We start from the raw sequence: 22,577 nt of genomic DNA on the forward strand, positions 1-22,577 counted from the left end.
AAATGTCAGAGTTTTTCCACAATACCTGACGAACATTTAATTTTTGGGCTTCCGTGGCGCAATGGTTAGCGCGCTCAGCTGTTATTCAAAAGGTTGGTGGTTCGAGCCCACCCGAGAGAGGTGTTGTGGGGTCTCAGACGTAGCGTGAAAAGTCAAAACTTTTCCACAATACCTGACAACCTTTTAATTTCTTGGCTTCCGTGGCGCAATGGTTAGCGCGTTCGGCTGTTAACCAATAGGTTGGTGGTTCGAGCCCACCCGGGAGCGGTGTTGTGTGATCTCAAATGTAACGTAGAAAGCCAAAGTTTTTCCACAATACCTGACGACCATTTAATTTTTGGGCTTCCGTGGCGCAATGGTTAGCACGTTCGGCTGTTAACCAATAGGTTGGTGGTTCGAGACCATCCGGGAGCGGTGTTGTGGGATCTCAAATGTAACGTAGAAAGCCAAAGCTTTTGCACAATAAATGACGACCATTTAATTTTTGGGCTTCCGTGGTGCAATGGTTAGCGCGTTCGGCTGTGAACCAATAGGTTGGTGGTTCGACCCCATCCGGGAGCGGTGTTGTGAGGTCTCAGACCTATTGGTTAACAGCCGAACGCGCTAACCATTGCGCCACGGAAGCCCAAAAGTTAAATGCTCGTCAGGTATTATGTAAAAACCTTGACCTTTTACGTCACATCTGAGACCTCACAACACCGCTCCCGGATGGGCTCGAACCACCAACCTATTGGTTAACAGCCGAACGCGCTAACCATTGCGCCACGGAAGCACAAAAGTTAAATGCTCGTCAGGTATTGTGTAAAAACCTTGACTTTTTACGTCACATCTGAGACCTCACAACACCGCTCCCGGATGGGCTCGAACCACCAACCTATTGGTAAACAGCCGAACGCGCTAACCATTGCGCCACGGAAGCCCAAAAGTTAAATGCTCGTTAGGTATTGTGTAAAAACCTTGACTTTTTACGTCACATCTGAGACCTCACAACACCGCTCCCGGATGGGCTCGAACCACCAACCTATTGGTTAACAGCCGAACGCGCTAACCATTGCGCCACGGAAGCCCAAAAGTTAAATGCTCGTCAGGTATTGTGTAAAAACCTTGACTTTTTACGTCACATCTGAGACATCACAACACCGCTCCCGGATGGGCTCGAACCACCAACCTATTGGTTAACAGCCGAACGCGCTAACCATTGCGCCACGGAAGCCCAAAAGTTAAATGCTCGTCAGGTATTGTGTAAAAACCTTGACTTTTTACGTCAAATCTGAGACCTCACAACACCGCTCGCGGATGGGGTCGAACCACCAACCTATTGGTTCACAGCCGAACGCGCTAACCATTGCGCCACGGAAGCACAAAAGTTAAATGCTCGTCAGGTATTGTGTAAAAACCTTGACTTTTTACGTCACATCTGAGACCTCACAACACCGCTCCCGGATGGGCTCGAACCACCAACCTATTGGTTAACAGCCGAACGCGCTAACCATTGCGCCACGGAAGCCCAAAAGTTAAATGCTCGTTAGGTATTGTGTAAAAACCTTGACTTTTTACGTCACATCTGAGACCTCACAACACCGCTCCCGGATGGGCTCGAACCACCAACCTTTCGGTTAACAGCCGAACGCGCTAACCATTGCGCCACGGAAGCCCAAAAGTTAAATACTCGTCAGGTATTGTGTAAAAACCTTGACTTCTTACGTCACATCTGAGACCTCACAACACCGCCCCCGGATGGGCTCGAACCACCAACCTATTGGTTAACAGCCGAACGCGCTAACCATTGCGCCACGGAAGCACAAAAGTTAAATGCTCGTCAGGTATTGTGTAAAAACCTTGACTTTTTACGTCACATCTGAGACCTCACAACACCGCTCCCGGATGGGCTCGAACCACCAACCTATTGGTTAACAGCCGAACGCGCTAACCATTGCGCCACGGAAGCCCAAAAGTTGGATGCTCGTTAGGTATTGTGTAAAAACCTTGACTTTTTACGTCACATCTGAGACCTCACAACACCGCTCCCGGATGGGCTCGAACCACCAACCTATTGGTTAACAGCCGAATGCGCTAACCATTGCGCCACGGAAGCCCAAAATTTGAATGCTCGTCAGGTATTATGTAAAAACCTTGACTTTTTACGTCACATCTGAGACCTCACAACACCGCTCCCGGATGGGGTCGAACCACCAACCTATTGGTTAACAGCCGAAAGCGCTAACTATTGCGCCACGGAAGCCCAAAAATTAAATGGTCGTCAGGTATTGTGGAAAAACTTTGGCTTTCTACGTTACATTTGAGATCACACAACACCGCTCCCGGATGGGCTCGAACCACCAACCTATTGGTTAACAGCCGAACGCGCTAACCATTGATCCACGGAAGCTCAGAAATTAAATGGTTGTCAGGTATTGTGGAAAAACTTTGGCTTTCTACGTTACATTTGAGACCCCACAACACCTTTCCCGGGTGGGCTCGAACCACCAACCTTTCGATTAACAGCTGAACGCGCTAACCATTATGCCACGGAAGCCCAAAAATTAAATGCTCGTCAGGTATTGTGTAAAAACCTTGACTTTTTACGTCACATCTGAGACCTCACAACACCGCTCCCGGATGGGGTCGAACCACCAACCTATTGGTTCACAGCCGAACGCGCTAACCATTGCACCACGGAAGCCCAAAAATTAAATGGTCGTCATTTATTGTGCAAAAGCTTTGGCTTTCTACGTTACATTTGAGATCCCACAACACCGCTCCCGGATGGGCTCGAACCACCAACCTATTGGTTAACAGCCGAACGTGCTAACCATTGCGCCACGGAAGCCCAAAAATTAAATGGTCGTCAGGTATTGTGGAAAAACTTTGGCTTTCTACGTTACATTTGAGATCACACAACACCGCTCCCGGGTGGGCTCGAACCACCAACCTATTGGTTAACAGCCGAACGCGCTAACCATTGCGCCACGGAAGCCAAGAAATTAAAAGGTTGTCAGGTATTGTGGAAAAGTTTTGACTTTTCACGCTACGTCTGAGACCCCACAACACCTCTCTCGGGTGGGCTCGAACCACCAACCTTTTGAATAACAGCTGAGCGCGCTAACCATTGCGCCACGGAAGCCCAAAAATTAAATGTTCGTCAGGTATTGTGGAAAAACTCTGACATTTTACGTTACATCTGAGACGTCACAACACCGCTCCAGGGAGGGCTCAAACAACCAGTCTTCTGAATTGCAGCTGAACGCGCTAACCATTGCGCCACGGAAGGTCATAAATTACATGGTTGTCAGGTATTGTGGAAAAACCTTGACTTTTTACGTTACATCTGAGACCTCACAACACCGCTCCCAGATGGGCTCGAACCACCAACCTTTCAGTCGGTTAACAGCCGAACGCGCTAACCATTGCGCCACGGAAGCCCAAATATTAAATGGTCGTCAGGTATTGTGGAAAAACCTTGACTTCTTACGTCACATCTGAGACCTCACAACACCGCTCCCGGGTGGGCTCGAACCTTCAACCTTTTGTATAACAGTTGAGCGCGCTAACCATTGCGCCACGGAAGCCCAAAAGTTAAATGCTCGTCAGGTATTATGTAAAAACCTTGACTTTTTACGTCACATCTGAGACCTCACAACACCGCTCCCGGATGGGCTCGAACCACCAACCTATTGGTTAACAGCCGAACGCGCTAACCATTGCGCCACGGAAGCCCAAAAGTTAAATGCTCGTCAGGTATTGTGTAAAAACCTTGACTTTTTACGTCACATCTGAGACCTCACAACGCCGCTCCCGGATTGGCTCGAACCACCAACCTATTGGTTAACAGCCGAACGCGCTAACCATTGCGCCACGGAAGCCCAAAAGTTAAATGCTCGTTAGGTATTGTGTAAAAACCATGACTTTTTACGTCACATCTGAGACCTCACAACACCGCTCCCGGATGGGCTCGAACCACCAACCTATTGGTTAACAGCCGAACGCGCTAACCATTGCGCCACGGAAGCCCAAAAGTTAAATGCTCGTCAGGTATTATGTAAAAACCTTGACCTTTTACGTCACATCTGAGACCTCACAACACCGCTCCCGGATGGGCTCGAACCACCAACCTATTGGTTAACAGCCGAACGCGCTAACCATTGCGCCACGGAAGCACAAAAGTTAAATGCTCGTCAGGTATTGTGTAAAAACCTTGACTTTTTACGTCACATCTGAGACCTCACAACACCGCTCCCGGATGGGCTCGAACCACCAACCTATTGGTTAACAGCCGAACGCGCTAACCATTGCGCCACGGAAGCCCAAAAGTTAAATGCTCGTTAGGTATTGTGTAAAAACCTTGACTTTTTACGTCACATCTGAGACCTCACAACACCGCTCCCGGATGGGCTCGAACCACCAACCTATTGGTTAACAGCCGAACGCGCTAACCATTGCGCCACGGAAGCCCAAAAGTTAAATGCTCGTCAGGTATTGTGTAAAAACCTTGAATTTTTACGTCACATCTGAGACCTCACTACACCGCTCCCGGATGGGCTCGAACCACCAACCTATTGGTTAACAGCCGAACGCGCTAACCATTGCGCCACGGAAGCCCAAAAGTTAAATGCTCGTCAGGTATTGTGTAAAAACCTTGACTTTTTACGTCAAATCTGAGACCTCACAACACCGCTCGCGGATGGGGTCGAACCACCAACCTATTGGTTCACAGCCGAACGCGCTAACCATTGCGCCACGGAAGCACAAAAGTTAAATGCTCGTCAGGTATTGTGTAAAAACCTTGACTTTTTACGTCACATCTGAGACCTCACAACACCGCTCCCGGATGGGCTCGAACCACCAACCTATTGGTTAACAGCCGAACGCGCTAACCATTGCGCCACGGAAGCCCAAAAGTTAAATGCTCGTTAGGTATTGTGTAAAAACCTTGACTTTTTACGTCACATCTGAGACCTCACAACACCGCTCCCGGATGGGCTCGAACCACCAACCTTTCGGTTAACAGCCGAACGCGCTAACCATTGCGCCACGGAAGCCCAAAAGTTAAATACTCGTCAGGTATTGTGTAAAAACCTTGACTTCTTACGTCACATCTGAGACCTCACAACACCGCCCCCGGATGGGTTCGAACCACCTACCTATTGGTTAACAGCCGAACGCGCTAACCATTGCGCCACGGAAGCACAAAAGTTAAATGCTCGTCAGGTATTGTGTAAAAACCTTGACTTTTTACGTCAAATCTGAGACCTCACAACACCGCTCGCGGATGGGGTCGAACCACCAACCTATTGGTTCACAGCCGAACGCGCTAACCATTGCGCCACGGAAGCACAAAAGTTAAATGCTCGTCAGGTATTGTGTAAAAACCTTGACTTTTTACGTCACATCTGAGACCTCACAACACCGCTCCCGGATGGGCTCGAACCACCAACCTATTGGTTAACAGCCGAACGCGCTAACCATTGCGCCACGGAAGCCCAAAAGTTAAATGCTCGTTAGGTATTGTGTAAAAACCTTGACTTTTTACGTCACATCTGAGACCTCACAACACCGCTCCCGGATGGGCTCGAACCACCAACCTTTCGGTTAACAGCCGAACGCGCTAACCATTGCGCCACGGAAGCCCAAAAGTTAAATACTCGTCAGGTATTGTGTAAAAACCTTGACTTCTTACGTCACATCTGAGACCTCACAACACCGCCCCCGGATGGGCTCGAACCACCAACCTATTGGTTAACAGCCGAACGCGCTAACCATTGCGCCACGGAAGCACAAAAGTTAAATGCTCGTCAGGTATTGTGTAAAAACCTTGACTTTTTACGTCACATCTGAGACCTCACAACACCGCTCCCGGATGGGCTCGAACCACCAACCTATTGGTTAACAGCCGAACGCGCTAACCATTGCGCCACGGAAGCCCAAAAGTTGGATGCTCGTTAGGTATTGTGTAAAAACCTTGACTTTTTACGTCACATCTGAGACCTCACAACACCGCTCCCGGATGGGCTCGAACCACCAACCTATTGGTTAACAGCCGAACGCGCTAACCATTGCGCCACGGAAGCCCAAAAGTTGAATGCTCGTCAGGTATTATGTAAAAACCTTGACTTTTTACGTCACATCTGAGACCTCACAACACCGCTCCCGGATGGGGTCGAACCACCAACCTATTGGTTAACAGCCGAACGCGCTAACTATTGCGCCACGGAAGCCCAAAAATTAAATGGTCGTCAGGTATTGTGGAAAAACTTTGGCTTTCTACGTTACATTTGAGATCACACAACACCGCTCCCGGATGGGCTCGAACCACCAACCTATTGGTTAACAGCCGAACGCGCTAACCATTGATCCACGGAAGCTCAGAAATTAAATGGTTGTCAGGTATTGTGGAAAAACTTTGGCTTTCTACGTTACATTTGAGACCCCACAACACCTTTCCCGGGTGGGCTCGAACCACCAACCTTTCGATTAACAGCTGAACGCGCTAACCATTATGCCACGGAAGCCCAAAAATTAAATGCTCGTCAGGTATTGTGTAAAAACCTTGACTTTTTACGTCACATCTGAGACCTCACAACACCGCTCCCGGATGGGCTCGAACCACCAACCTATTGGTTAACAGCCGAACGCGCTAACCATTGCGCCACGGAAGCCCAAAAGTTAAATGCTCGTTAGGTATTGTGTAAAAACCTTGACTTTTTACGTCACATCTGAGACCTCACAACACCGCTCCCGGATGGGCTCGAACCACCAACCTTTCGGTTAACAGCCGAACGCGCTAACCATTGCGCCACGGAAGCCCAAAAGTTAAATACTCGTCAGGTATTGTGTAAAAACCTTGACTTCTTACGTCACATCTGAGACCTCACAACACCGCCCCCGGATGGGCTCGAACCACCAACCTATTGGTTAACAGCCGAACGCGCTAACCATTGCGCCACGGAAGCACAAAAGTTAAATGCTCGTCAGGTATTGTGTAAAAACCTTGACTTTTTACGTCACATCTGAGACCTCACAACACCGCTCCCGGATGGGCTCGAACCACCAACCTATTGGTTAACAGCCGAACGCGCTAACCATTGCGCCACGGAAGCCCAAAAGTTGGATGCTCGTTAGGTATTGTGTAAAAACCTTGACTTTTTACGTCACATCTGAGACCTCACAACACCGCTCCCGGATGGGCTCGAACCACCAACCTATTGGTTAACAGCCGAACGCGCTAACCATTGCGCCACGGAAGCCCAAAAGTTGAATGCTCGTCAGGTATTATGTAAAAACCTTGACTTTTTACGTCACATCTGAGACCTCACAACACCGCTCCCGGATGGGGTCGAACCACCAACCTATTGGTTAACAGCCGAACGCGCTAACTATTGCGCCACGGAAGCCCAAAAATTAAATGGTCGTCAGGTATTGTGGAAAAACTTTGGCTTTCTACGTTACATTTGAGATCACACAACACCGCTCCCGGATGGGCTCGAACCACCAACCTATTGGTTAACAGCCGAACGCGCTAACCATTGATCCACGGAAGCTCAGAAATTAAATGGTTGTCAGGTATTGTGGAAAAACTTTGGCTTTCTACGTTACATTTGAGACCCCACAACACCTTTCCCGGGTGGGCTCGAACCACCAACCTTTCGATTAACAGCTGAACGCGCTAACCATTATGCCACGGAAGCCCAAAAATTAAATGCTCGTCAGGTATTGTGTAAAAACCTTGACTTTTTACGTCACATCTGAGACCTCACAACACCGCTCCCGGATGGGCTCGAACCACCAACCTATTGGTTAACAGCCGAACGCGCTAACCATTGCGCCACGGAAGCCCAAAAGTTAAATGCTCGTCAGGTATTGTGTAAAAACCTTGACTTTTTACGTCAAATCTGAGACCTCACAACACCGCTCCCGGATGGGGTCGAACCACCAACCTATTGGTTCACAGCCGAACGCGCTAACCATTGCACCACGGAAGCCCAAAAATTAAATGGTCGTCATTTATTGTGCAAAAACTTTGGCTTTCTACGTTACATTTGAGATCCCACAACACCGCTCCCGGATGGGCTCGAACCACCAACCTATTGGTTAACAGCCGAACGTGCTAACCATTGCGCCACGGAAGCCCAAAAATTAAATGGTCGTCAGGTATTGTGGAAAAACTTTGGCTTTCTACGTTACATTTGAGATCACACAACACCGCTCCCGGGTGGGCTCGAACCACCAACCTATTGGTTAACAGCCGAACGCGCTAACCATTGCGCCACGGAAGCCAAGAAATTAAAAGGTTGTCAGGTATTGTGGAAAAGTTTTGACTTTTCACGCTACGTCTGAGACCCCACAACACCTCTCTCGGGTGGGCTCGAACCACCAACCTTTTGAATAACAGCTGAGCGCGCTAACCATTGCGCCACGGAAGCCCAAAAATTAAATGTTCGTCAGGTATTGTGGAAAAACTCTGACATTTTACGTTACATCTGAGACGTCACAACACCGCTCCAGGGAGGGCTCAAACAACCAGTCTTCTGAATTGCAGCTGAACGCGCTAACCATTGCGCCACGGAAGCCCATAAATTAAATGGTCGTCAGGTATTGTGGAAAAACCTTGACTTTTTACGTTACATCTGAGACCTCACAACACCGCTCCCAGATGGGCTCGAACCACCAACCTTTCAGTCGGTTAACAGCCGAACGCGCTAACCATTGCGCCACGGAAGCCCAAATATTAAATGGTCGTCAGGTATTGTGGAAAAACCTTGACTTCTTACGTCACATCTGAGACCTCACAACACCGCTCCCGGGTGGGCTCGAACCTTCAACCTTTTGTATAACAGTTGAGCGCGCTAACCATTGCGAAACGGAAGCCCAAAAATAAAATGTTCGTCAGGTATTGTGGAAAAACCTTGATTTTACTTCACATCTGAGACGTCACAACACCGCTCCCGGATGGGCTCGAACCACCAACCTATTGGTTAACAGCCGAACGCGCTAACCATTGAGCCACGGTAGCTCAGAAATTAAATCGTTGTCAGGTATTGTGGAAAAACCTTGATTTTTTACGTCACATCTGAGACGTCACAACACCGCTCCTGGATTGGCTCGAACCACCAACCTATTTGTTAACAGCCAAACGCGCTAACCATTGAGCCACGGAAGCTCAGAAATTAAATGTTTGTCAGGTATTGTGGAAAAGTTATGACTTTTTACGTTACATCTGAGACCCTACAACACCTCTCCCGGGTGGGCTCGAACCACCAACCTTTCGGTTAACAGCCGAACGCGCTAACCATTGAGCCACGGAAGCTCAGAAATTAAATGGTTGTCACGTAATGTGTAAAAGTTTTGACTTTTTGCGCTACATCTGAGACCACACAACACCTCTCCCGGTTGGGCTCGAACCAACAATCTTTCGATTAACAGCTGAACGCGCTAACCATTGCGCCACGGAAGCCCAAAAATGAAATGGTCGTCAGGTATTGTGGAAAAACTTTGGCTTTCTACGTTACATTTGAGAACCCACAACACCGCTCCTGGGTGGGCCGAACGCGCTAACCATTGAGCCACAGAAGCTCAGAAATTAAATGGTTGTCACGTATTGTGGAAATGTTTTGACTTTTTACGCTACATCTGAGACCCCACAACACCTCTCCCGGGTGGGCCCGAACCACCAAATTTTCGATTAACAGCTGAAAGCGCTAACCAATTGCGCCACGGACGCCCAAAAATTAAATGTTCGTCAGGTATTTTGGAAAAACTAACATTTTACGTTACATCTGAGACGTCACAACACCGCTCCCGGGTGGGCTCAAACCACCAGTCTTTTGAATAGCAGCTGAACGCGCTAACCATTGCGCCACGGAAGCCCAAAAATTAATTGGTCGTCAGGTATTGTGGAAAACCTTGACTTTTGACGTCATCTTGAGACGTCACAACACCTCTCCCGGATGGGCTCGAACCACCAACCTTTCGATTAACAGCTGAACGCGCTAACCAATTGCGCCACGGACGCCCAAAAATTAAATGTTCGTCAGGTATTTTGGAAAAACTCTAACATTTTACGTTACATCTGAGACGTCACAACACCGCTCCCGGGTGGGCTCAAACCACCAGTCTTTTGAATAGCAGCTGAACGCGCTAACCATTGCGCCACGGAAGCCCAAAAATTAATTGGTCGTCAGGTATTGTGGAAAAACCTTGACTTTTGACGTCATCTTGAGACGTCACAACACCGCTCCCGGATGGGCTCGAACCACCAACCTATTTGTTAACAGCCGAACGCGCTAACCATTGAGCCACGGAAGCTCTGAAATTAAATGGTTGTCACGTATTGTGGAAATGTTTTGACTTTTTCCGCTACATCTGAGACCGTACAACACCTCTCCCGGGTGGGCTCGAACCACCAACCTTTCGATTAACAGCTGAACGCGCTAACCATTGCGACACGGAAGCCAAAAAATTAAATGTTCGTCAGGGATTGTGGAAAAACTCTGACATTTTACGTTACATCTGAGACGTCACAACAACGCTCCCGGGTGGGCTCAAACCACCAGTCTTTTGAATAGCAGCTGAACGCGCTAACCATTGCGCCACGGAAGCCCAAAAATTAATTGGTCGTCAGGTATTGTGGAAAAACCTTGACTTTTGACGTCATCTTGAGACGTCACAACACCGCTTCCGGATGGGCTCGAACCACCAACCTATTTGTTAACAGCCGAACGCGCTAACCATTGAGCCACGGAAGCTCTGAAATTAAATGGTTGTCACGTATTGTGGAAATGTTTTGACTTTTTCCGCTACATCTGAGACCGTACAACACCTCTCCCGGGTGGGCTCGAACCACCAACCTTTCGATTAACAGCTGAACGCGCTAACCATTGCGCCACGGAAGCCAAAAAATTAAATGTTCGTCAGGGATTGTGGAAAAACTCTGACATTTTACGTTACATCTGAGACGTCACAACAACGCTCCCGGGAGGGCTCAAACCACCAGTCTTTTGAATAGCAGCTGAACGCGCTAACCATTGCGCCACGGAAGCCCAAAAATTAAATGGTCGTCAGGTATTTTGGAAAAACCTTGACTTTTTACGTCACATCTGAGACCACACAACACCTCTCCCGGGTGTGCTCGAACCACCAATCTTTCGATTAACAGCTGAACGCGCTAAACATTGCGCCACGGAAGCCCAAAAATTAAATGTTCGTCAGGTATTGTGGAAAAACTCTGATATTTTACGTTACATCTGAGACGTCACAACACCGCTCCCGGGAGGGCTCAACGATTTTGAAAATGTTATTAAAAATCGAGGTACATTTTTAATTATTGTTCAATCGAGATGAAATCACTTTCAATGAGTGTTTTATAGGGAATTAAGCTGAATTCGGTCAAACATTTCTCCAGAAAAAAATACATTCAAAAGTGTACCGAAAAAATCGCATGTTTTTCTTCTTCAAGATACAAAATCCTTGACAACGATTTCTTATTGAAAAATTTAATTTTAACAGTTTTTTAAATGAATATCGTTACATTTGCTTGAATTAAAGCAAAAAGTATAAAAATGATGGTTTCAGTGAACATATTTGAAAATAGTGAAGAAATACTCAAAGTAAGCTTCTTTGGCCGTGAAACGTCGATTTTGAAAATGTTATTAAAAATCGAGGTAAATTTTTAATTATTGTTCAATCGAGATGAAATCACTTTCAATGAGTGTTTTATAGGGAATTAAGCTGAATTCGGTCAAACATTTCTCCAGAAAAAAATGCATTCAAAAGTGTACCGAAAAAATCGCATGTTTTTTTTCTTCAAGATGCAAAATCCGTGACAACGATTTCTTATTTAAAATTGAATTTTAACAGTTTGTTGAATGAATATCGTTACATTTGCTTGAATTAACGCAAAAATTACAAAAATAATAGTTTCAGTGGTTATATTTGAAAACAGTGAACAAATACTCAAAATGTTTTCCTTAGGCCGAGTTACGTCGATTTTGAAAATGTTATTAAAAATCGAGGTACATTTTTATTTATTGTTCAATCGAGATGAAATCACTTTCAATGAGTGTTTTATAGGGAATTAAGCTGAATTCGGTCAAAAATTTCTCCAGAAAAAAATTCATTCAAAAAAGTACCGAAAAAATCGCAGGTTTTTCTTCTTCAAGACACAAAATCCGTGAATACGATTTCTTACTGAAAATTGAATTTTAACAGTTTTTTGAATGAATATCGTTACATTGCTTGAATTAAAGCAAAAAGTATAAAAATAATGGTTTCAGTGAACATATTTGAAAATAGTGAAGAAATGCTCAAAGTATGCTTCTTTGGCCGTGAAACGTCGATTTTGAAAATGTTATTAAAAATCGAGGTAAATTTTTAATTATTGTTCAATCAAGATGAAATCACTTTCAAAGAGTGTTTTATAGGGAATTAAGCTGAATTCGGTCAAACATTTCTCCAAAAAAAAATGCATTCAAAAGTGTACCGAAAAAATCGCATGTTTTTTTTCTTCAAGATACAATATCCGTGACAACGATTTCTTATTGAAAATTGAATTTTAACAGTTTTTTGAATGAATATCGTTACATTGCTTGAATTAAAGCAAAAAGTATAAAAATAATGGTTTCAGTGGTTATATTTGAAAATTGTGAAGAAATACTCAAAATATGCTTCTTTGGCCGTGAAACGTCGATTTTGAAAATGTTATTAAAAATCGAGGTACATTTTTATTTATTGTTCAATCGAGATGAAATCACTTTCAATGAGTGTTTTATAGGGAATTAAGCTGAATTCGGTCAAAAATTTCTCCTGAAAAAAATGCATTCAAAAAAGTACCGAAAAAATCGCATGTTTTTTTTCTTCAAGATACAAAATCCGTGACAACGATTTCTTATTTAAAATTGAATTTTAACAGTTTGTTGAATGAATATCGTTACATTTGCTTGCATTAAAGCAAAAAGTATAAAAATAATGGTTTCAGTGGTTATTTTTGAAAATAGTGAAGAAATACTCAAAATATGCTTCTTTGGCCGTGAAACGTCGATTTTGAAAATGTTATTAAAAATCGAGGTACATTTTTATTTATTGTTCAATCGAGATGAAATCACTTTCAATGAGTGTTTTATAGGGAATTAAGCTGAATTCGGTCAAAAATTTCTCCTGAAAAAAATGCATTCAAAAAAGTACCGAAAAAATCGCATGTTTTTCTTCTTCAAGATACAAAATCCGTGACAACGATTTCTTATTGAAAAATTTAATTTTAACAGTTTTTTGATTGAATATCGTTACATTTGCTTGAATTAAAGCAAAAAGTATAAAAATTATGGTTTCAGTGAACATATTTGAAAATAGTGAAGAAATACTCAAAGTAAGCTTCTTTGGCCGTGAAACGTCGATTTTGAAAATGTTATTAAAAATCGAGGTCAATTTTTAATTATTGTTCAATCGAGATGAAATCACTTTCAAAGAGTGTTTTATAGGGAATTAAGCTGAATTCGGTCAAACATTTCTCCAAAAAAAATGCATTCAAAAGTGTACCGAAAAAATCGCATGTTTTTTTTCTTCAAGATACAATATCCGTGACAACGATTTCTTATTGAAAATTGAATTTTAACAGTTTTTTGAATGAATATCGTTACATTGCTTGAATTAAAGCAAAAAGTATAAAAATAATGGTTTCAGTGGTTATATTTGAAAATTGTGAAGAAATACTCAAAATATGCTTCTTTGGCCGTGAAACGTCGATTTTGAAAATGTTATTAAAAATCGAGGTACATTTTTATTTATTGTTCAATCGAGATGAAATCACTTTTAATGAGTGTTTTATAGGGAATTAAGCTGAATTCGGTCAAAAATTTCTCCTGAAAAAAATGCATTCAAAAAAGTACCGAAAAAATCGCAGGTTTTTCTTCTTCAAGACACAAAATCCGTGAATACGATTTCTTATTGAAAATTGAATTTTAACAGTTTTTTGAATGAATATCGTTACATTTCTTGAATTAAAGCAAAAAGTATAAAAATAATGGTTTCAATGAATATATTTGAAAATAGTGAAGAAATACTCAAAGTATGCTTCTTTGGCCGTGAAACGTCGATTTTGAAAATGATATTAAAAATCGAGGTAAATTTTTAATTATTGTTCAATCGAGATGAAATCACTTTCAAAGAGTGTTTTATAGGGAATTAAGCTGAATTCGGTCAAACATTTCTCCAAAAAAAAATGCATTCAAAAGTGTACCGAAAAAATCGCATGTTTTTTTTCTTCAAGATACAATATCCGTGACAACGATTTCTTATTGAAAATTGAATTTTAACAGTTTTTTGAATGAATATCGTTACATTGCTTGAATTAAAGCAAAAAGTATAAAAATAATGGTTTCAGTGGTTATATTTGAAAATTGTGAAGAAATACTCAAAATATGCTTCTTTGGACGTGAAACGTCGATTTTGAAAATGTTATTAAAAATCGAGGTACATTTTTATTTATTGTTCAATCGAGATGAAATCACTTTTAATGAGTGTTTTATAGGGAATTAAGCTGAATTCGGTCAAAAATTTCTCCTGAAAAAAATGCATTCAAAAAAGTACCGAAAAAATCGCAGGTTTTTCTTCTTCAAGACACAAAATCCGTGAATACGATTTCTTATTGAAAATTGAATTTTAACAGTTTTTTGAATGAATATCGTTACATTTCTTGAATTAAAGCAAAAAGTATAAAAATAATGGTTTCAATGAATATATTTGAAAATAGTGAAGAAATACTCAAAGTATGCTTCTTTGGCCGTGAAACGTCGATTTTGAAAATGTTATTAAAAATCGAGGAAAATTTTTAAATATTGTTCAATCGAGATGAAATCACTTTCAATGAGTGTTTTTTAGGCAATTAAGCTGAATTCGGTCAAAAATTTCTCCAGAAAAAAATGCATTCAAAAAAGTACCGAAAAAATCGCATGTTTTTTTTTCTTCAAGATACAAAATCCGTGACAACGATTTCTTATTTAAAATTGAATTTTAACAGTTTGTTGAATGAATATCGTTACATTTGCTTGAATTATAGCAAAAAGTATAAAAATAATGGTTTCAGTGAATATATTTGAAAACAGTGAACAAATACTCAAAATGTTTTTCTTAGGCCGAGTTACGTCGATTTTGAAAATGTTATTAAAAATCGAGGTACATTTTTATTTATTGTTCAATCGAGATGAAATCACTTTCAATGAGTGTTTTATAGGGAATTAAGCTGAATTCGGTCAAAAATTTCTACAGAAAAAAATGCATTCAAAAAAGTACCGAAAAAATCGCATGTTTTTTTTCTTCAAGATACAAAATCCGTGACAACGATTTCTTATTTAAAATTGAATTTTAACAGTTTGTTGAATGAATATCGTTACATTTGCTTGCATTAAAGCAAAAAGTATAAAAATAATGGTTTCAGTGGTTATTTTTGAAAATAGTGAAGAAATACTCAAAATATGCTTCTTTGGCCGTGAAACGTCGATTTTGAAAATGTTATTAAAAATCGAGGTACATTTTTATTTATTGTTCAATCGAGATGAAATCACTTTCAATGAGTGTTTTATAGGGAATTAAGCTGAATTCGGTCAAAAATTTCTCCTGAAAAAAATGCATTCAAAAAAGTACCGAAAAAATCGCATGTTTTTCTTCTTCAAGATACAAAATCCGTGACAACGATTTCTTATTGAAAAATTTAATTTTAACAGTTTTTTGATTGAATATCGTTACATTTGCTTGAATTAAAGCAAAAAGTATAAAAATAATGGTTTCAGTGAACATATTTGAAAATAGTGAAGAAATACTCAAAGTAAGCTTCTTTGGCCGTGAAACGTCGATTTTGAAAATGTTATTAAAAATCGAGGTAAATTTTTAATTATTGTTCAATCGAGATGAAATCACTTTCAAAGAGTGTTTTATAGGGAATTAAGCTGAATTCGGTCAAACATTTCTCCAAAAAAAATGCATTCAAAAGTGTACCGAAAAAATCGCATGTTTTTTTTCTTCAAGATACAATATCCGTGACAACGATTTCTTATTGAAAATTGAATTTTAACAGTTTTTTGAATGAATATCGTTACATTGCTTGAATTAAAGCAAAAAGTATAAAAATAATGGTTTCAGTGGTTATATTTGAAAATTGTGAAGAAATACTCAAAATATGCTTCTTTGGCCGTGAAACGTGGATTTTGAAAATGTTATTAAAAATCGAGGTACATTTTTATTTATTGTTCAATCGAGATGAAATCACTTTTAATGAGTGTTTTATAGGGAATTAAGCTGAATTTGGTCAAAAATTTCTCCTGAAAAAAATGCATTCAAAAAAGTACCGAAAAAATCGCAGGTTTTTCTTCTTCAAGACACAAAATCCGTGAATACGATTTCTTATTGAAAATTGAATTTTAACAGTTTTTTGAATGAATATCGTTACATTTCTTGAATTAAAGCAAAAAGTATAAAAATAATGGTTTCAATGAATATATTTGAAAATAGTGAAGAAATACTCAAAGTATGCTTCTTTGGCCGTGAAACGTCGATTTTGAAAATGTTATCAAAAATCGAGGTAAATTTTTAATTATTGTTCAATCGAGATGAAATCACTTTCAAAGAGTGTTTTATAGGGAATTAAGCTGAATTCGGTCAAACATTTCTCCAAAAAAAATGCATTCAAAAGTGTACCGAAAAAATCGCATGTTTTTTTTCTTCAAGATACAATATCCGTGACAACGATTTCTTATTGAAAATTGAATTTTAACAGTTTTTTGAATGAATATCGTTACATTGCTTGAATTAAAGCAAAAAGTATAAAAATAATGGTTTCAGTGGTTATATTTGAAAATTGTGAAGAAATACTCAAAATATGCTTCTTTGGCCGTGAAACGTGGATTTTGAAAATGTTATTAAAAATCGAGGTACATTTTTATTTATTGTTCAATCGAGATGAAATCACTTTTAATGAGTGTTTTATAGGGAATTAAGCTGAATTCGGTCAAAAATTTCTCCTGAAAAAAATGCATTCAAAAAAGTACCGAAAAAATCGCAGGTTTTTCTTCTTCAAGACACAAAATCCGTGAATACGATTTCTTATTGAAAATTGAATTTTAACAGTTTTTTGAATGAATATCGTTACATTTCTTGAATTAAAGCAAAAAGTATAAAAATAATGGTTTCAATGAATATATTTGAAAATAGTGAAGAAATACTCAAAGTATGCTTCTTTGGCCGTGAAACGTCGATTTTGAAAATGTTATTAAAAATCGAGGTAAATTTTTAATTATTGTTCAATCGAGATGAAATCACTTTCAAAGAGTGTTTTATAGGGAATTAAGCTGAATTCGGTCAAACATTTCTCCAAAAAAAATGCATTCAAAAGTGTACCGAAAAAATCGCATGTTTTTTTTCTTCAAGATACAATATCCGTGACAACGATTTCTTATTGAAAATTGAATTTTAACAGTTTTTTGAATGAATATCGTTACATTGCTTGAATTAAAGCAAAAAGTATAAAAATAATGGTTTCAGTGAACATATTTGAAAATAGTGACGAAATATTCAAAGTAAGCTTCTTTGGCCGTGAAACGTCGATTTTGAAAATGTTATTAAAAATCGAGGTAAATTTTTAATTATTGTTCAATCGAGATGAAATCACTTTCAATGAGTGTTTTATAGGGAATTAAGCTGAATTCGGTCAAACATTTCTCCTGAAACAAATGCATTCAAAAAAGTACCGAAAAAATCGCATGTTTTTCTTCTTCAAGATACAAAATCCGTGACAACGATTTCTTATTTAAAATTGAAATTTAACAGTTTGTTGAATGAATATCGTTACATTTGCTTGAATTAACGCAAAAATTACAAAAATAATGGTTTCAGTGGTTATATTTGAAAACAGTGAACAAATACTCAAAATGTTTTTCTTAGGCCGAGTTACGTCGATTTTGAAAATGTTATTAAAAATCGAGGTACATTTTAATTTATTGTTCAATCGAGATGAAATCACTTTTAATGAGTGTTTTATAGGCAATTAAGCTGAATTCGGTCAAAAATTTCTCCTGAAAAAATGCATTCAAAAGTGTACCGAAAAAATCGCATGTTTTTTTTCTTCAAGATACAAAATCCGTGACAACGATTTCTTATTTAAAATTGAATTTTAACAGTTTGTTGAATGAATATCGTTACATTTGCTTGAATTAACGCAAAAATTTCAAAAATAATGGTTTCAGTGGTTATATTTGAAAGCAGTGAACAAATACTCAAAATGTTTTTCTTAGGCCGAGTTACGTCGATTTTGAAAATGTTATTAAAAATCGAGGTACATTTTTATTTATTGTTCAATCGAGATGAAATCACTTTCAATGAGTGTTTTATAGGGAATTAAGCTGAATTCGGTCAAAAATTTCTCCAGAAAAAAATGCATTCAAAAAAAATACCGAAAAAATCGCATGTTTTTCTTCTTCAAGATACAAAATCCGTGACAACGATTTCTTATTGAAAAATTGAATTTTAACAGTTTTTTGAATGAATATCGTTACATTTGCTTGAATTAAAGCAAAAAGTATAAAAATAATGGTTTCAGTGAATATATTTGTAAATAATGAACAAATACTCAAAATGTTTTTCTTAGGCCGAGTTACGTCGATTTTGAAAATGTTATTAAAAATCGAGGTATATTTTTATTTATTGTTCAATCAAGATGAAATCACTTTAATTGAGTGTTTTATAGGGAATTAAGCTGAATTCGGTCAAAAAGTTCTCCAGAAAAAAATGCATTCAAAAAAGTACCGAAAAAATCGCATGTTTTTTTCTTCAAGATACAAAATCCGTGACAACGATTTCTTATTTAAAATTGAATTTTAACAGTTTGTTGAATGAATATCGTTACATTTGCTTGCATTAAAGCAAAAAGTATAAAAATAATGGTTTCAGTGGTTATTTTTGAAAATAGTGAAGAAATACTCAAAATATGCTTCTTTGGCCGTGAAACGTCGATTTTGAAAATGTTATTAAAAATCGAGGAAAATTTTTAAATATTGTTCAATCGAGATGAAATCACTTTCAATGAGTGTTTTTTAGGCAATTAAGCTGAATTCGGTCAAAATTTCTCCAGAAAAAAATGCATTCAAAAAAGTACCGAAAAAATCGCATGTTTTTCATCTTCAAGATACAAAATCCGTGACAACGATTTCTTATTGAAAAATTGAATTTTAACAGTTTTTTGAATGAATATCGTTACATTTGCTTGAATTAAAGCAAAAAGTATAAAAATAATGGTTTCAGTGAATATATTTGTAAATAGTGAACAAATACTCAAAATGTTTTTCTTAGGCCGAGTTACGTCGATTTTGAAAATGTTATTAAAAATCGAGGTATATTTTTATTTATTGTTCAATCGAGATGAAATCACTTTTATTGAGTGTTTTATAGGGAATTAAGCTGAATTCGGTCAAAAATTTCTCCAGAAAAAAATGCATTCAAAAAAGTACCGAAAAAATCGCATGTTTTTTTTTCTTCAAGATACAAAATCCGTGACAACGATTTCTTATTTAAAATTGAATTTTAACAGTTTGTTGAATGAATATCGTTACATTTGCTTGAATTATAGCAAAAAGTATAAAAATAATGGTTTCAGTGAATATATTTGAAAACAGTGAACAAATACTCAAAATGTTTTTCTTAGGCCGAGTTACGTCGATTTTGAAAATGTTATTAAAAATCGAGGTACATTTTTATTTATTGTTCAATCGAGATGAAATCACTTTCAATGAGTGTTTTATAGGGAATTAAGCTGAATTCGGTCAAAAATTTCTACAGAAAAAAATGCATTCAAAAAAGTACCGAAAAAATCGCATGTTTTTTTTCTTCAAGATACAAAATCCGTGACAACGATTTCTTATTTAAAATTGAATTTTAACAGTTTGTTGAATGAATATCGTTACATTTGCTTGCATTAAAGCAAAAAGTATAAAAATAATGGTTTCAGTGGTTATTTTTGAAAATAGTGAAGAAATACTCAAAATATGCTTCTTTGGCCGTGAAACGTCGATTTTGAAAATGTTATTAAAAATCGAGGTACATTTTTATTTATTGTTCAATCGAGATGAAATCACTTTCAATGAGTGTTTTATAGGGAATTAAGCTGAATTCGGTCAAAAATTTCTCCTGAAAAAAATGCATTCAAAAAAGTACCGAAAAAATCGCATGTTTTTCTTCTTCAAGATACAAAATCCGTGACAACGATTTCTTATTGAAAAATTTAATTTTAACAGTTTTTTGATTGAATATCGTTACATTTGCTTGAATTAAAGCAAAAAGTATAAAAATAATGGTTTCAGTGAACATATTTGAAAATAGTGAAGAAATACTCAAAGTAAGCTTCTTTGGCCGTGAAACGTCGATTTTGAAAATGTTATTAAAAATCGAGGTAAATTTTTAATTATTGTTCAATCGAGATGAAATCACTTTCAAAGAGTGTTTTATAGGGAATTAAGCTGAATTCGGTCAAACATTTCTCCAAAAAAAATGCATTCAAAAGTGTACCGAAAAAATCGCATGTTTTTTTTCTTCAAGATACAATATCCGTGACAACGATTTCTTATTGAAAATTGAATTTTAACAGTTTTTTGAATGAATATCGTTACATTGCTTGAATTAAAGCAAAAAGTATAAAAATAATGGTTTCAGTGGTTATATTTGAAAATTGTGAAGAAATACTCAAAATATGCTTCTTTGGCCGTGAAACGTGGATTTTGAAAATGTTATTAAAAATCGAGGTACATTTTTATTTATTGTTCAATCGAGATGAAATCACTTTTAATGAGTGTTTTATAGGGAATTAAGCTGAATTCGGTCAAAAATTTCTCCTGAAAAAAATGCATTCAAAAAAGTACCGAAAAAATCGCAGGTTTTTCTTCTTCAAGACACAAAATCCGTGAATACGATTTCTTATTGAAAATTGAATTTTAACAGTTTTTTGAATGAATATCGTTACATTTCTTGAATTAAAGCAAAAAGTATAAAAATAATGGTTTCAATGAATATATTTGAAAATAGTGAAGAAATACTCAAAGTATGCTTCTTTGGCCGTGAAACGTCGATTTTGAAAATGTTATTAAAAATCGAGGTAAATTTTTAATTATTGTTCAATCGAGATGAAATCACTTTCAAAGAGTGTTTTATAGGGAATTAAGCTGAATTCGGTCAAACATTTCTCCAAAAAAAATGCATTCAAAAGTGTACCGAAAAAATCGCATGTTTTTTTTCTTCAAGATACAATATCCGTGACAACGATTTCTTATTGAAAATTGAATTTTAACAGTTTTTTGAATGAATATCGTTACATTGCTTGAATTAAAGCAAAAAGTATAAAAATAATGGTTTCAGTGGTTATATTTGAAAATTGTGAAGAAATACTCAAAATATGCTTCTTTGGCCGTGAAACGTGGATTTTGAAAATGTTATTAAAAATCGAGGTACATTTTTATTTATTGTTCAATCGAGATGAAATCACTTTTAATGAGTGTTTTATAGGGAATTAAGCTGAATTCGGTCAAAAATTTCTCCTGAAAAAAATGCATTCAAAAAAGTACCGAAAAAATCGCAGGTTTTTCTTCTTCAAGACACAAAATCCGTGAATACGATTTCTTATTGAAAATTGAATTTTAACAGTTTTTTGAATGAATATCGTTACATTTCTTGAATTAAAGCAAAAAGTATAAAAATAATGGTTTCAATGAATATATTTGAAAATAGTGAAGAAATACTCAAAGTATGCTTCTTTGGCCGTGAAACGTCGATTTTGAAAATGTTATTAAAAATCGAGGTAAATTTTTAATTATTGTTCAATCGAGATGAAATCACTTTCAATGAGTGTTTTATAGGGAATTAAGCTGAATTCGGTCAAACATTTCTCCTGAAAAAAATGCATTCAAAAAAGTACCGAAAAAATCGCATGTTTTTCTTCTTCAAGATACAAAATCCGTGACAACGATTTCTTATTTAAAATTGAAATTTAACAGTTTGTTGAATGAATATCGTTACATTTGCTTGAATTAACGCAAAAATTACAAAAATAATGGTTTCAGTGGTTATATTTGAAAACAGTGAACAAATACTCAAAATGTTTTTCTTAGGCCGAGTTACGTCGATTTTGAAAATGTTATTAAAAATCGAGGTACATTTTAATTTATTGTTCAATCGAGATGAAATCACTTTTAATGAGTGTTTTATAGGCAATTAAGCTGAATTCGGTAAAAAATTTCTCCTGAAAAAATGCATTCAAAAGTGTACCGAAAAAATCGCATGTTTTTTTTCTTCAAGATACATAATCCGTGACAACGATTTCTTATTTAAAATTGAATTTTAACAGTTTGTTGAATGAATATCGTTACATTTGCTTGAATTAACGCAAAAATTTCAAAAATAATGGTTTCAGTGGTTATATTTGAAAGCAGTGAACAAATACTCAAAATGTTTTTCTTAGGCCGAGTTACGTCGATTTTGAAAATGTTATTAAAAATCGAGGTACATTTTTATTTATTGTTCAATCGAGATGAAATCACTTTCAATGAGTGTTTTAT

General features: G+C 37.9%; 3 non-coding genes across 3 annotated transcripts; 1 reads left to right on the forward strand and 2 right to left on the reverse strand.

The window, feature by feature from the left end:
* The first annotated feature begins 488 nt into the window (after positions 1 to 488).
* On the forward strand, positions 489 to 561 carry TRNAH-GUG (transfer RNA histidin (anticodon GUG)). The gene has a single exon. It is a non-coding gene; the product is annotated as a tRNA-His (tRNA).
* A 2,049-nt stretch (positions 562 to 2,610) lies between these two features.
* Positions 2,611 to 2,683, reverse strand: TRNAH-GUG (transfer RNA histidin (anticodon GUG)). The gene has a single exon. It is a non-coding gene; the product is annotated as a tRNA-His (tRNA).
* Positions 2,684 to 7,906: 5,223 nt separating this feature from the next.
* On the reverse strand, positions 7,907 to 7,979 carry TRNAH-GUG (transfer RNA histidin (anticodon GUG)). The gene has a single exon. It is a non-coding gene; the product is annotated as a tRNA-His (tRNA).
* Positions 7,980 to 22,577: the final 14,598 nt, after the last annotated feature.

The sequence above is a fragment of the Phalangium opilio genome, unplaced genomic scaffold (genome assembly GCF_054372755.1).
Source record: "Phalangium opilio isolate 3A_F unplaced genomic scaffold, DU_Popi_V2 ptg000101l_1, whole genome shotgun sequence".
Classification (NCBI taxonomy): domain Eukaryota; kingdom Metazoa; phylum Arthropoda; class Arachnida; order Opiliones; family Phalangiidae; genus Phalangium; species Phalangium opilio.